At 44.9% G+C, this 16,470-nt stretch overlaps 1 protein-coding gene across 1 annotated transcript in view; it reads left to right on the top strand.

The window, feature by feature from the left end:
• The window catches only part of LOC106581764 (PC3-like endoprotease variant B), a 165,908-nt gene that overhangs the window by 128,487 nt on the left and 20,951 nt on the right, over positions 1-16,470 (top strand). The window lies entirely within an intron of this gene.

Here is a 16,470-nt window from a genome sequence, read left to right as displayed (position 1 = left end):
ATGATGTGTATGTGTTGTGTACATGTGGTGTTTGTGTAGTTTGTGGTTTCGTTTAACATGGTAGGCTAAAGGTTTCATTGGGGACATGTGTGTACTGTATTGAGGACAGATGGCTGTTGTTATAGGAGCAACTGCATGGCTTCTAGGGGTGCGATAGAATAGTTGTTTCACAGGAGGTTGATGTAGAGGAGAAAGGGGGGCGAGTGCATACCCAGAAATCGATCTGTGTGACCTCCATATAGACTATGGAGCTTTAGAAACACTGATGTCATAGACCGACCCCCAGCTCCCATCGCCATGGCGACAATAAACATGTCAGCCGCCACACGCCAGCGCAATCTGCAATCAGATTTACTGTGCATGAAATATGGCAGCGCTTTTATTGGTCTAAAGGCTTGTCACTCATAATTTATTGGCTGTTGCTAGGCCTGCTGAGATTTCAGTGAGTTGCCTGCCCCCTCTGGAGCAAGAGAGAGAAAGAGAGAGAGAGAGAGGGAGCGGAAGCGGAAAAGGAGGCGCAGAGAGAGAAGGGGGCAGAGATTGAAAGAAGGGAGGGGGAAGAAATAGAGAGAGTGATGGAGCTGGAGAAAAAGAGCAAAAAATAACATGCATCCATCCTACTTCATTGTGAAATGTGTTTATCAGGTTGACAGAGGAACAGTGCCAGTGCAATCCCAGGTCCACACAAATGAAGCTTCTCTGGCACCACCTCATACAGCTTTGTATTCCTTCAAACACTGACACCTATTGATCATGTGGTTGACAGTGGAAAAATGTATCTCTGGTTAGTATCTTCACTTGAAGTGTCTGACCCAGAAATAGCAAGTTGGGTGTGTCAGCACTGGGGGAGGATACAGTCCAGAGCACAGCACGTCCAAACAGGCTTCATTTCCTTTCATCTCTTTGGATAGAATAGGTGAAACTATTGTAATTATACCGTGGAAGATTGGATGGAAAATAATTGAGAGAAAATATCAAAGAAATGGTGCCGTCCCTGCAAAGACAAAGTGAATATCAAGGAGAATGAGCAGCGAAATGGTATAAAAACGAGATAAGATTCCAATCCCCGTTTTTGACAAATGGAGAACTATTAGAATGTTTACATTTGCGGCATTTTGTTCCATATCAAAATAATTAATTGCCTCCGTTTTCAAATTAAAAGTACATTACAATGCAATTAAGGATGCAAATGAGTCTAGGCCTGTCGCATACAGCCAGAAAAAGTGAGAGACAGAAATAGAGAGAGAACGTGGTGATGCATGAGAGTTGGTGTGCATTTTTGTGTATTAGTGGTAATGTTCCTTTGCGTGTCTATGTGTTTGTGCATTTGTTTGTTTGTGCATTTTTATGTGTGCGTTTACGTGTGTGCGTGCATTTGTGTGTGTGTGTGTGTGTGTGCATTTGTCTTTGTATGCTAATGCATGCATGTGTGTGTGTGCGTGTGCGTGTGCGTCTTTGAATGAAGAGGAGCACGTTTGAATTGTGTCCTCTTAAACAACAACAAGGTAATCAGGTCACTCTTACCATAGTAGCTAATGGACCATAGGATGGTACATATCTCTTACACACACACTAAGAGCCTCCTTGTTTTGTATCTTATAACTAAACATACACATCAATACAAAACACACACAACACAACATAACACACCGCGTACACTCCTCTCTGTCTTTCCTCCCTCGGGCTGTGACCTCCAAGCCAGCGTTTCATGAAAGATGTCTACATCCCTGCCGAACTGTGAACCGTAAAACATAATTTTGCCATAACCTTCCCTCTTTGGAGAGAAAACAGATATAAAAGTATATAGCGTGTGGTTTACTGCGGCCCCTTCACCCATCCTGGCAGCAGCACCGGCTGATGGATGCTCCACATCGCCCGTCTTTTAATTGCTCGTAAATTTTTGATCCAGGGAAACGCCACGTTCTCCTTGTCCCCTTGGCGACATGGGTGACAGAGCAGCTGGAGGGGGACAGGGGAGGGAAAGGGAGGTGTGTGTGTGGGGGGGGGGCTATAAAAGACCCTCACACAGACAGAAGAACCATGGAGACACCAGACCAGGAATATCTAGGATAGAGGATAGGATGCAGACCATAGAACACTGTTAGGGATCTCCAGAGTAGAACACACGATGTTAAGAGGATGTTGCAGACAAACTATGTGAATAACAAGTAGAGTATATGGCATCCAATACTTTTCTCCCATTAACAGTTTGAACATGAGAATAAAAAATTCAAGCTGTGCGTCACGGCTGTAATAAGGATTGGACCAAAATGCAGCGTCGTCGTTCCACATATTTATTTAAACGTTAAACTGAAATGCACTAACAAAACACTGACGGGAAAAACAACAAACCGTGACACAGGAGGAACAGACACACTCACAAAAGATAATCACCCACAAACAACATGCAGAAACACCCCTACTAAATATGACCTCCAATTAGAGGAAACGAGGACCAGCTGCCTCCAATTGAAGGTCAACCCAATAAACCCCAACCTAGAAATAGACAAACCAGAACTACAACATAGAAATAGAAAACATAGAACAAACACAAAAACACCCCCTGTCACGCCCTGACCACTCTACCATAGAAAATAACAACTTATATTGGTCAGGATGTGACATTGTGTCTTATACTGTATGTTGATTTATTGACAGGTACTTTGAGCATCAAGTGTCTTTAAATTAAATCTGAGAATAATGTTAAATTGTGTGTGAGGGTTGGTCTGGGCCTGTATTGCAAGGGGCTTGGGTACAACTGATACTCATGTCATTTGGACACACTTTTAGGGGGGTTACGAGCTGGGAGGTTGCCTTACTACAAAATATAACAGATTTTCTTGCTAGCTTGGTTATTTTAAAACGAAACTCCTGATGTTTGCGCAAATTGCCTGCCTCAGAAACCTGAGAGAATTATACGAGAAGCTTGGCTGAAAACTAAACACGGAGAGGTCTTTAAGTACTGAAATATAGTCTGCTAAATTTGCATATTCACAGGCTTTGTAGTAAAGTAGTCCTTAAAGTGCCTTCACAGTGTTGACAGTAATGGATGAAAGTGAGCAGTTTGATAAATGACTCATCAGAATTCACATCTCTGTGACTGGTGGGTCCCCAAGTGGAACGGATGTGCATATGGTCTTGTTTTGTTGTGAATTATGTTGAGGTGATTATACAGATACAGTACATCCTGAAATACTTAGGTTTGCTTGACCATTTCCTGTAGTGTAAAGAAAAACATGCAGTATTGATATAATTGTGAGTGGGGGGTAATCAGAGAAAGAAGTGATTCTGAAAACATTCTATAGAAGGGGAGTGTCTAAAATAATGACAATTAGGAAATGTGAAGCTTTAATGTGAAATCATGCAAACATTTATACAATTACATCACAATTTGAGATGGTCAGCTTTGATGGTATTTGATATGCCTTGTGTGTATTTGGCTCAATATAAATGTGTGCCGCTGCATCACTGTGCTAGTACAGTTTACTATGGATGCAGACTGCATATGACATTTTCGGGGACTCCTCTGTACCAGACTAGCTTATTCTTTGAAGGAAACAATTAAATTCCCTCTCGCCTCCCTTCCTCTTCTCCCTCCCACCCTCCCTCCCCGCTCTCTGTTCTCTGTTCTGCTCTCTGTCCTCCCTGCTGTCCGGGCCTGCTGTGTGAGTGTTCTTGGCCAGTCTCATTAGTTAGTGGTCCACTAGGTGGGTCTGTCTGTAGCGATCTCTCCTCACATTGATCCTGATCCCTCTACGCCCAGCAGCAGCCCTGCATGGCCAACACACACATTGATATTCCACAGGTCACTGTTTAGGGATAGGGGTTATAGGTCAGAGGCCACTGTGTAGGCTCACGCTCAGCTTTCCAGGCTCATCAATATTTTGGAGCACGACAGGGGAGGGGGATGATTGAATCACACACACATACTAACAAAAACACACATACTGCACATACCAGGGGATGGAACCGATTTAGGGAATAGAACTGAACTAGTGTTCCGGAACCGTATTTGTATATATTCCTAATATCTAGTATATAATTGTGTAATTCAGTGAAGTTCTGACGCTAGTAAAAGCCTAAACACATTCCAATTCAGGTCATGTCATGATGTTCAACACTTCAGGCCAATCCCCCTACATGTCCACCCCTCTCTCTCTCGCTCTCTCCCCACTTGTAAAATTTCAGTTGTATCTCGCTCCAGCACCTATTTGACCAATCAAGCATATAAACAACTAGCTTACCCATTCCATATCAAGCTGCTCTATCCATGCTAATTGGTGGAGTAAATGAATGAGCTAAATGTAAAAACGATGTTGATTTCACTTGTTAAAAAAAAAAAAACATTCTTTTTTTTTATGGTTCAAACTGGTTCAGAACTTTATAATGCTGGTGGGAACACTGTAACGGAACGAGAAAAAAAAATAGGGGTTATATTCAGAACTTGAACTATTGGAAAATAATTTTGGTTCCAACCCCATATACATACACACCTACATGGACGCACACACATACACACACTTCCACTCGACCGATACACAATGCCCAGGGCCTGTTCTGCTGGGCACAGAGGGAGAGAGATGGGTAACCATGATCAACCTCACCAGCGTCACCCCCAATTACTCATTCTCTTAAAGGCCTATTAAAACATAATTGCCCAGCGATTTACATCGAAGTTAATGTGGCCCCGGATAATGTATTATTTTCCATAAGCCTTTTTCTTTTGTGTTGGCCAGAAAAGGAGAGAGAGACTGTAATTTCCTGAGTCATGAGGAAAAGGCATGTTGGCAGCCGAGTGTAATTGTTTAAACCCCCTCGCAGACACCTTCCAGTCGCCCCCTTTTAATCCTCGTTATCGCTCTCATTAGCCCGAGGTCAAAGGTCACCCAGCTCCCCAGAAACACAAACACAGGCACCGTGGAGGGACGGGAGAGGGGGGTCCTTCTCCTATCCCTACTCCCTACAGCAGCTCCACTGAGGATGCATATCTAGTATCCTGCCTATCTTCCACCCCTGCTTAGGGCTTAGGGTGTGTGTGTTGGAGGCTAGTTGAGCCACCTCTGCCTTCAACTCTGCTTGTGATCTGTCTGCAGGAATCAGGACCCCCCCCCAGTGTCCCTCTCTAATTGAAGCTAATAATGATCAATTTAAGTAATTAAGTGCTTTGCCTGCTCGGATGGCTGGCTGGCTGGCTGGCTGGCTGGTGAATGCATTAGCAGAGCAGGGCTGCACTTGTCTGCCTTCCCTGCTGCTACCGGTGGGGCTGGGGATGGAGGATGGAGCTGAGGGTAGGGTCAGAGGTTCCAGGGTCACGTCAATAAGCAGGCTCCCTGCAGCTCCTCTGGCTTACCTGCAAATATACACACATATAGCTATCCATCTTGTGGTGCGTGCTGTCGGCTCGGGTGTTGGTGTTTCATCACCCTGACTGGATCTAGGGATGAGCTGGGGATATCCCATTTATTCACTGGGCCCCGCGTCCCTCTCCATATGGCCCCGGAACCTGCCTCTCCCTCCCTGGTCCCGTGTTAGTGGAACGCGATTGTGTGGAATGTGTAAGAATGAAGTGTGCCATCATTCAGAGTAGACATGCAATTAGAAGAGCTGAACCAGTTTCCAGCAGACAAGCTCCGAATCCTGTCACTATAACTCACACCAGCTCTTTCCTCCCTGGTTCTCAGCGAGTGGCACACACACACACACACACACACACACACACACACACACACACACACACACACACACACACACACACACACACACACACACACACACACACACACACACACACACACACACACACACACACACACACGTGGGTACACAAACAAACACGCACATATGCACAAAACACACACACACACACAGAGAGGACGTAAACGGAAACTTATCACCCATATTCACATGCTAAAAACACAGATACAAAGACATGCAGATGCATCCCTTACTGCGCTATTACACTCAAGCATAATGCAGTTCTAGCTGTGTGACAAGAGATTATACATACCTACTGTTGTGGGTGCACACCATTTCTGTTTGCTCACGTGTGTATGATGCACCCTCTGCCATTCTAGTCTAATACCTCTAATCTATTGCCCTAACCAGGAATGGCCTCTGCTCTATGCCTATCCATCCTAGACACATTTTTGCTTCAAATTTCATCGCTGTCGTCATGCAACCAAGTACAAAATAGTGAATTGCAGACAAAGAGAGATAATTGCCGTTCACGCACAAAATTTGGCAAGCGCCTTTCCCACGAGACCCCGATGAAATGGTGCTTCAACCCCCGAAACTGTCATTCTTAATGAAATGGTAATTACTAACACAGCCGAACAGCTGAGGGGCCCGCCAAGCTCAGCTAGCAGGACAAACCTGCAACACAAACCAGGAGAGACTACAGACAGAGAGAGAGAAAGATCAGGGAGAGAGAACAGAGAGAAAAAGAGAAAGATATGAGAGACATGGAGAGAGAGCCCATGATGAAAACAGAGGGAGAGATAAAAGTACAGACACAGACAGAAATACGGAGGAGAGAGAGAAACAGAGAAAGAGAAAGATACCGATAAAGAGAGAGAGAGCCCAGGGAGTAAAACAAAGAGTGTAGAACAAGGAAAGGCAGATACAGATACACAGGAGAGGGATGGCAAAAAATAGCTTGTTTAAGAGTTGTGTTGCAATTGTGAAACTGTAACACACACTGTACTGTAGATTGGTGGGGTGTCTCCACAGTAGTGTTAGTCATTAATAAGCCTTGCTGTTTTAAAAGTGTGGCTGTCATTGCGAGGGAGGGGACCATTTGTTAAAAGGGACCACGCAGCCATGAAAATTGATTGCTTTGTAAGTGAACGTGTCTTTAACCTTTGGGAGGTTAGGCCCGGTCAGATGCCATCAGTCCCGGAGGTTTGAACCGCCTCCAGCCATTTGTCTTGTGCCGCTCCATCGTCTGTTGGGCCGATTTGTTGAGCGTGAGATGCTTTAGGTGTTTAGATTACAGGCGGAGTGGGAAAAAAAGGCGAAATGCCACCCCAAACAAAGGGCTCTGCTGAGATCTCCCACTGATATGCACGGGCAGGAGGCCAGCAACCCAGGGTGCTGAAACTGAAGGGGCCCTGCCTGAAACAGAGCCACATAGAACCACAATGGAGGCTGAAGCACAGCCCAGTGTGGGACTTGAAACCCAGCCAGCACGAAGCCTGAATGGGAGCCAATGTGAGGTTTGAACCACTGCCAGAACGGTGACATGAGATCGAGCCAGAATGGTGCCTTGAGACTGAGCTAGAATGACAATTTGAGACTGCGGGCTTTGGATGTTGCTGCTCTTTTACACAGGGAAACTGGGGTCCCGAGCCGAAGCCGTGAATGCTGGAGGCCTTTAAACCACCCTGCTACCCTCCCAGGTATTTAGAGCTGTCAGTCATCATGGCTGTAGAGGCAGGCTGCACTGGGATGATTTATCATAAAGATTATCAGGGCCACTGGTCACCGCGTCAATCACGCGCACACACACACACACACACATACACACACACAGGCAAGCAGCCCACCTATAGGACACCACACAGACAAGGTCACACACACTGCTACACTCTCTACAGTCTCTACGATTTATAGATACCGCCACAACTCAGCGTGGTCTATAAAACCCAGATGAATATGGAGAATCCATGGTCTCAGGGCAGAGGCGGCTCTGCCCTGCTAACTCTCACGGCCAGCCTGATAGATGGATTAATTATGGAGACCTTTTCCTTCTTTCTTTTTGTACATCTTCTCTAAGCCAATTACTCTGTGCCTCTGAACTGTATGTGTTTTACTACAGAGAGGCAAGGTAATTAAAGATATGGTTCATTCACAGAGCAACAATCCCACTTTTAATAGAACGATTGTTTCATGTAATAATATATGAGTGAATCCAAAATAGTCGAATTTCCTATGAATGAAAAAATCTATTTGTGTAATTGTTACATACTTAGTGAGGGAGACAGGAAGGAGAAGTCCCGTGTGTGTGTGTGTGTGTGTGTGTGTGTGTGTGTGTGTGTGTGTGTGTGTGTGTGTGTGTGTGTGTGTGTGTGTGTGTGTGTGTGTGTGTGTGTGTGTGTGTGTGTGTGTGTGTGTGTGTGTGTGTGTGTGTGTGTGTGTGTGCGCGCGCATGCATGGGTGCGCATGTGCATGCTTGTGCATGTATATGTGTGTATGTGTGTGATATACTGGCTTTCCTGTTGATTAGGAGGCTTAATGAGCAGCAGGAGGATGAGAATGGGGGCCAGTGTGGTGATGTGACGTTGACCTCTGACCCTGATTCCTGATTGGGTGTTTATATTGAATTAGACGGTGTTGGATAAACACAGAGACGATCCAATTTCTATCCTTAATACAGTCAACTTCATCAGCTAGTCTTCTTTCTTCGCATTGGCTGTGGCTAAATGTAGCTTCTGACCTGAGAAAATCTATGTTCTTGCTTGTGTACGCAAAGTGTATGTCGTTGGATATAGAGAGAAAATAATATGTCTGTTTTGTGTCGGTGTGTAGCAGTAGCTGTGTAGATATGATGGATTGTGTGAGTGTGTGAGATAAAACTTCAGGGTATATGTGTGTTTGATCATATTCAATATGCATGGTGTGTGTGAGAGAATGTGTGTTTGATTGATGGGTCAGGAGATAAAGTGGGCTGAGTAGGGAAAGGGAGAGGGAAAGGGGATACCTAGTCAGTTGCACAACTGAATGCATTAAACCGAAATGTGTCAACAGCATTTAGCTAAATGCATTCAACCTCACGGGGCCTGAAGAAATTTTGCGTGGCCCCTCACAAACATCTACAGATACAGCATCGAGAGCATTCTGCCGGGCTGTAGACCGCCTGGTACGGCAACTGCACCGACCGCAACCGCAGAGCTCTCCAGAGAGGGGTTGCGGTCAGCCCAACGCATCATCGGGGTCACACTGCCTGCCCTCCAGGTCATCTACAGCACCCGGTGTCACAGGAAGTCCAAGAAGATAATCAAGGACCTCAGCCACCCGATCCACGGCCTGCTCACCTTGCTACCATCTAGCAGGTGGAGACAGTACAGGTGCATCAAAGCTGGGACCAAAATGATTTAACAGCCATCACTAGCCGGCCCCACCCAGTACCCTACCCTGCACCTTAGACACTGTCACTAGCCGGCTACCACCCAGTACCCTGCCCTGCACCTTAGACACTGTCACTAGCCGGCTACCACCCAGTACCCTGCCCTGCACCTTAGACACTGTCACTAGCCGGCTACCACCCAGTACCCTGCCCTGCACCTTAGACACTGTCACTAGCCGGCTACCACCCAGTACCCTGCCCTGCACCTTAGACACTGTCACTAGCCGGCTACCACCCAGTACCCTGCCCTGCACCTTAGACACTGTCACTAGCCGGCTACCACCCAGTACACAACCCTGCACCTTAGAGTCTGCTGCCCTATGTACATATAGTCATTGAGCACTGGTCACTTTAATAATGTTAACTCATCGTATATAACTACTTCTGTATATACTGTTTGTATTTAAATACTTTCATCTTGATTTAGCTCGTTCTAATATTTCTACTACTGTACATAGCATTTTAGTTACACTGTTTATACGCATTGCATATTTATGTACAGTGGGGGGAAAAAGTATTTGATCCCCTACTGATTTTGTACGTTTGCCCACTGACAAAGAAAGGATCAGTCTATAATTTTAATGGTAGGTTTATTTGAACAGTGAGAGACAGAATAACAACAAAAATATCCAGAAAAACCCATGTCAAAAATGTTAGAAATTGATTTGCATTTTAATGAGGGAAATAAGTATTTGACCCCCTCTTAATCAGAAAGATTTCTGGCTCCCAGGTGTCTTTTATACAGGTAACGAGCTGAGATTAGGAGCACACTCTTAAAGGGAGTGCTCCTAACCGCAGCTTGTTACCTGTAAAAAAGACACCTGTCCACAGAAGCAATCAATCTATCAGATTCCAAGCTCTCCACCATGGCCAAGACCAAAGAGCTCTCCAAGGATGTCAAGGACAAGATTGTAGACCTCCACAAGGCTGGAATGGGCTACAAGACCATTTGGTGCGATTATTCGCCAATGGAAGAAACACAAAAGAACTGTCAATATCCCTTGGCCTGGGGCTCCATGCAAGATCTCACCTCGTGGAGTTGCAATGATCATGAGAACGGTGAGGAATCAGCCCAGAACTACACGGGGGGATCTTGTCAATGATTTCAAGGCAGCTGGGACCATAGTCACCAAGAAAACAATTGGTAACACACTACGCCATGAAGGACTGAAATCCTGCAGCGCCCGCAAGGTCCCCCTGCTCAAGAATACATATACAGGCCCGTCTGAAGTCTGCCAATGAACATCTGAATGACTCAGAGGACAACTGGTGAAAGTGTTGTGGTCAGATGAGACCAAAATGGAGCTCTTTGACATCAACTCAACTCGCCGTGTTTGGAGGAGAAGGAATGCTGCCTATGACCCCAAGAACACCATCTCCACCGTCAAACATGGAGGTGGAAACATTATGCTTTGGGGGTGTTTTTCTGCTAAGGGGACAGGACAACTTCACCGCATCAAAGGGACGATGGACGGGGCCATGTACCGTCAAATCTTGGGTGAGAACCTCCTTCCCTCAGCCAGGGCATTGAAAATGGGTCGTGGATGGGTATCCCAGCATGACAATGACCCAAAACACACGGCCAAGGCAACAAAGGAGTGGCTCAAGAAGAAGCACATTAAGGTCCTGGAGTGGCCTAGCCAGTCTCCAGACCTTAATCCCATAGAAAATCTGTGGAGGGAGCTGAAGGTTCGAGTTGCCAAACGTCAGCCTCGAAACCTTAATGACTTGGAGAAGATCTGCAAAGACGAGTGGGACAAAATCCCTCCTGAGATGTGTGCAAACCTGGTGACCAACTACAAGAAACGTCTGACCTCTGTGATTGCCAACAAGTGTTTTGCCACCAAGTACTAAGTCATGTTTTGCAGAGGGGTCAAATACTTATTTCCCTCATTAAAATGCAAATCATTTTATAACATTTTTCACATGCGTTTTTCTGGATTTTTTTGTTGTTATTCTGTCTCTCACTGTTCAAATAAACCTACTATTAAAATTATAGGCTGATAATTTCTTTGTAAGTGGGCAAACGTACAAAATCAGCAGGGGATCAAATACTTTTTCCCCCCACTGTGTATACTATAGCTCACTATAGACATAGCTCACTCTAATATATCTACTGCTGTACATATCATTCTTAGTATTTCTTGTGTAAATTCCTCCGGTGTAAAGTATATACATATACAGAAGATTGCACTTGGATTACTGTTACAGTGCTATTTGGGTTGTTGATTTGATGCGTTCCTACATTTCTTGATTTTTAAATGTTTCTTAAAATGTTAAATTGTTTTATTATTTGTGTACTTGTTTGACATTTTACTGCATTGTTAAAAGCTAGCGACAAGCATTTTGCTGCACCCGCTATAACATCTGCTAAACTGTGTACACAACCAATAAACTTTGATTTGATTTTGATTTTGATTTGTGTGTGACACACAGCTGTGCCCAAAGGGACAGGGGAAGTGGAGCGCTGTACTTCCTGGGGGAATGGGGTGAGCTCTCTCTCGGCGGGGGTGTGCAGCAGGCGTGCGGACGGCCGTCTGCACCCCTACCCCACTCCCACAGCGCCGCGGGCGAGAGGGTCCCCGTGCCCTCCACCCCCACTAATGTATAATTCATGCTAAGTAGCAATTCTGATGTTTTGCTAGAGGGAGAGAAAAATACAAGAATTTCCAAATAAGGTTGCCTGTTTTTTTCCCCCAATCCAGAGTTCATTTGCGATACCACACAATTAGTCGAAAAGAATCTGAGGATATATAGCTGCCCTAGAGTTGCACCAGTAATAACCAAGGGTGAAAAATTCACCCAATAACTTTGTCCCGAGTGTTTCAATTCCCAAAAAGTGCCTGATGGAGAGAGTTGCTAACAAGAGTATATGAATCTCTTTATGGACTAATGAACCCCAAATGCCCCATGGTAAAAAAAACACACAACTCCATATAAGACCAACGACTGTGGGTATCAGATGCTTTAATAAACTAAAAAGGAGAGATTCAACTATGTTTGATGCTCATGTACTACACTATAGACGGCAGATGGGTTCTAATCTATGGTATCAAGGACTAGTTACTTTGCTCAGCAAAAAAAATAAAAATAAACACTTGGGACTTTGAATGGAATCTTCTGCAAAGCTTTTAGCACTATGCTCACTCACAAGGGCACCATCCTTCAGAGGGACCGGGGCTTGGTGTGCATCCAACAAAAGTGTCCCCCAGAATTTCATCTTCAAAACCCACGTTGAATTTGTGTTTGAATAGCACTCGGGCGACAAATCAAAAATATGTTGGATGCTAAGAATGAGGTCACCTGCTATTGATCCTTAAAATGTTCCTAGAGAAGTCTCCTTGTATAAAGGGATGTTTACACCCTCGCTTCTTTGAGTGATAGGCCCAGTGATGGATGGTCATTTTGCTGCCCTCTCTTTCTCTCTCTCTCTCTCTTTTTCTTTCTCTCTCCCTCTCTCTGAAGAGACCATACCAAGGCCTGTGCCAAACCCCTCATTTTCTCCTGACAGATATTTCATTAAACTTTTAATTCTTTGCAAGGTAATTCACTTGACATTTCAGGAGGAGGGTTTTAGCACTACTCATTGTTGCCTCTGCAATTTACTGTCAGATGGACACTTGTCTAATAAATCTCCAAAAGCCATTTTAAGGAAACCTAAAAGGAGCGTCAAATGCTGGCTTGAGTAGTGTTTTTAAAGCTTTTCTTGTCTCAAATCCTGCTATGGACCTATGTGAACAAAGTCTGTGAAAACCATCAATATTTCATTCCAATAAGTAGCATTGTGTGTCTTGCAATTAACATTTAAACCAACAAAGGAGGAAAGTGTTTTATGGCAAGGCCTTGCGCTGTGTAGGTCCCAGTGGCACCGATTTAATTAAGACCTCTTGTCTTAATTACTTAATAAGCCTAATTAGGAACATTTCTGGAGAGAGGTATTTGGCTGTAAGTGAGATGGAAATCGGTGGAATTGAGTAAGTCCATTTGTTATTTCATTTAAGTCCAATGTTAAATCAAATCAATGTATGTGTGCGTGTAGCACAGCTCAGGGAGATGTTTGATCACCGTGGGATTTGTCCGGACCTCCAATCCTGCGTTTAAAAACATACTGCTGTTAATCATGATACATAGGGATAAACAAAAATACACAATAATCTAGGCTGATAGCTCGTAAACCACATCTGAAGTCGGATCAAGCCTGTAATACTGCCGGTGTTTTGTCATTGTTACCTGCCATACATAGACAGATGTGTGGAGGAGAGGGGGTGAGAGGAGGGTGAGGAGTGGGGGGGCTCGCCGTGTCACTGCGGCGATAAGCAGGGCGAACCCACCCAATCACATAGCCTGCTGCTGGCGCATTCTTGGCCACTTAATTAGGGGTTGTTGGTACCACAGAAGGTGTCACCAACCTTTTCACTGGGAGAACAGATGGGTGTCCTTTTTCTGAGGTCCTGCCAATGCCCCACTCTCCCGCACTCCTGGGAAAATGACCTAACTCAAAGGCAGCTGCTTAGTCCAGCTTGAGTGATTCTTTAGAGACACTTCTATTGGGGATTTAGTGGTATGTACCACTGCAGAGAGAGGGGGGAGAGACCAAGAGGACTGTATCCCTGACCAGTCATTAGTTCTGTGTTTTTACATGTTATGATAGATGGAGTTATATTAGGCTTCCGTATCGATGTTTCTTAGACACGGACTGCAGAAAAAAAGCGAGGGTCGGACCTCAAAGTGCGTGACGAGTTCACATTCTGCATGTGGAAGCACTGCAGATTGGTCTGGAGGGGTTCTGGAGGGGGTCAGGATTTTACATTCCCCGTGCTGGGTGGACAGAAGATGGCCTGTCACTCATTCGTCAGCTTGGCTCAGACTGGGTAACCAGATGGCTGATTAGAACACAGCGCAATTAGAATCACAGGGTCACATGCCTGTTTTGTTATTGGAGGCTAGGGATATCTTGTTTACCTGTATATGGTATATCTATTGATTTAGAAATACATTTTGTACTTTGTAAGTTTAGTTTAATTGTTAGCTCTTGGGATTTTTATTTTGCATTCATACCCTTTCGTAAAAGACTTGTGAAATAAATGCGGTTATATAAACGGTTATACAATGGGAAGAAAGTTTTTTGTTGTTGTTGCTGATTAATCATTTGTTTCAAGAAAGGTGAAAATATATGTACATAAAGTTTGGCATAAGGGAAAATGTAGGGTAAGAAAAATACATTTTACTCAGGTTTTATGTTATAGTCAGGTGATTCTTCCAATATAGTGTATTATATCCCGCCTGTTAGTCGAGGGAATCTCATCTGATGGCTGAGTGGGGAGTTTCACTGGAAATATCCTCAGCTCTGTTCAGCTGTAGCATTTTATTGACGTGGCAGGACATCGAATCTGTCATTTTCATCATGTTCTATAGTGGATAAACCTGTTTCCTACTGCTTTTTCTATCAGATATATGTCTGCTCAGTTTTATGGTTGTGGAGTTGAGGCCAACCCTGATCGATCTATTGAAGCTTGGGATTTAATAGCTGCACAGCGCCCGGTTCAGGGCAATGGGGAGGAAGGTATATTTAATCACTAAACAGGAGAGAGGTGACAAGCCCCGGTCGCTAACACTTTCCGTTTTATGAGGAGGAGCAGAAGCACGGCCCACACAGTCACACACTGTGGATGGAAGACAGGCCTACAATAGCACAATGAATTTGACTTGTCATACATCAAAGATGAAACCTGATAGTTTAAGTTTAACTGTTTAAAAGTATATATATAAATATTGCCCACAGTATTCAAGTGAACCCAAATGATCTTGTCCCAGACGACTACAGTTGTCACGTCTCTTCCCGCTCCCCCTCTCCGGTGCTCGACATCGGCAGTTTATTCATTATTACTCACACCTGCCGCCATCGTTACGCGCACCTGCGCTTCATGAGACTCACCTGGACTCCATCCCCTTCCTGATTACTTCCCCTATATCTGTCACTCCCTTTGGTTCTTTCCCCCTTGCGTTACTGACTCTGTTTTATGTCTGTACGCTACTCATGTTTCTTGTTTTGTTCTATGTTCCGTTATTTATTCAATTCCCTCCCTGTACTTGCTTCCCGATTCTTAGCGTACATATTATAACAGTAGCATCTCTACATGGCTAATGATGAGTCGTGGCTGGTGACTCAGTGGTGGTGATAGTGTGGGATTAGATTCTGTCCATTAATCCTGTTGTTGCTGTTTGGGGACACAGAAGAGGAACTCTGGTCCCCCCTCAGATATACAGACAGAGCAGAGAGAGATGTGGGGGTAAAGAGAGAGAGAAAGATTATTAATTTATTAAATACTTAATATCTATTGCTTTGGCAACAGTGGCAACCATCCATTCATGCCAATAAAGCATTTATTGAATTGAGAGAGTGCGAGGGGGGAGATTGGGCGGCAAAATGACCGTCCGTCACTGGGCCAATCACTCAATGAACTGACAGAGCACACATCCCTTTATACAAGGAGAAATATCTAGGAAAATGTAAATGACCAATAGAAGGTGACTTTGAGAGACTTTGACTTTTTGTCTCACTAATGAGACCTCCTCATAGAGAGAGAGAGAGAGGTCCCCTGACATTTTTGTCACTGGGAGCTTATAGAGCACCCTCCACCTGTGCCCTGCCATGCTCTCAGACCCTACTTCCCCCTGCCACTGATGCCCCTTCACTTCCACTAAGCTCCTGATGTGTCTAACGTTGACGCTGAGGGTGTACAGCGCCTTGCCCACCATCTACGCATGTTAAAAGTCAGTAAGTCCTCCGGACCCCCTTGCCAGTCCTCATTCTCTGTTTTCTCTTGCAGTGACGGAAACGGTGGTGGAGAGAGAGGGTGAGAGAGAGCGGATTGACTTATAAATCAGCTCCTTCTCCCTGACTTCACTGAGAGAGAGAGAGAGAGAGAGAGAGAGAGAGAGAGAGAGAGAGAGAGAGAGAGAGAGAGAGAGAGAGAGAGAGAGAGAAGGGAGAAACACGGAGAAAGAGAGAGAGAGAGAGAGCGGTAGAGAGAGAGGCCCGTCATCCAGACTAATGACTTTCACTTATTGCAGATTAATGATGGAGCGATGTTAATTACACTATGAGCTCTTTGTCACCCTCTGAGGTTACCACTGGGAATGTTGTGGGAGCGTTACGGCAGCATTCGGCCTAACAACCGTGATTATTACAGCCTTCGTCTCTGGGAGAGAGGGATGGAGAGTTGGAGGATAGAGGGAAAGAGGAATGGAGAAGCGAGAGGGGGAAAGATGGATGGAGGAGAGACAGAGGGAGAGGGTTTGGTGTGAAGGCAGTCTGGGAGAGAAGGATAGAGGGGTGTAGGAGA

Source organism: Salmo salar, chromosome ssa02, assembly GCF_905237065.1.
Source record: "Salmo salar chromosome ssa02, Ssal_v3.1, whole genome shotgun sequence".
In the NCBI taxonomy this organism is placed as follows: domain Eukaryota; kingdom Metazoa; phylum Chordata; class Actinopteri; order Salmoniformes; family Salmonidae; genus Salmo; species Salmo salar.
This window is presented reverse-complemented; position numbering and strand designations above follow the sequence as displayed.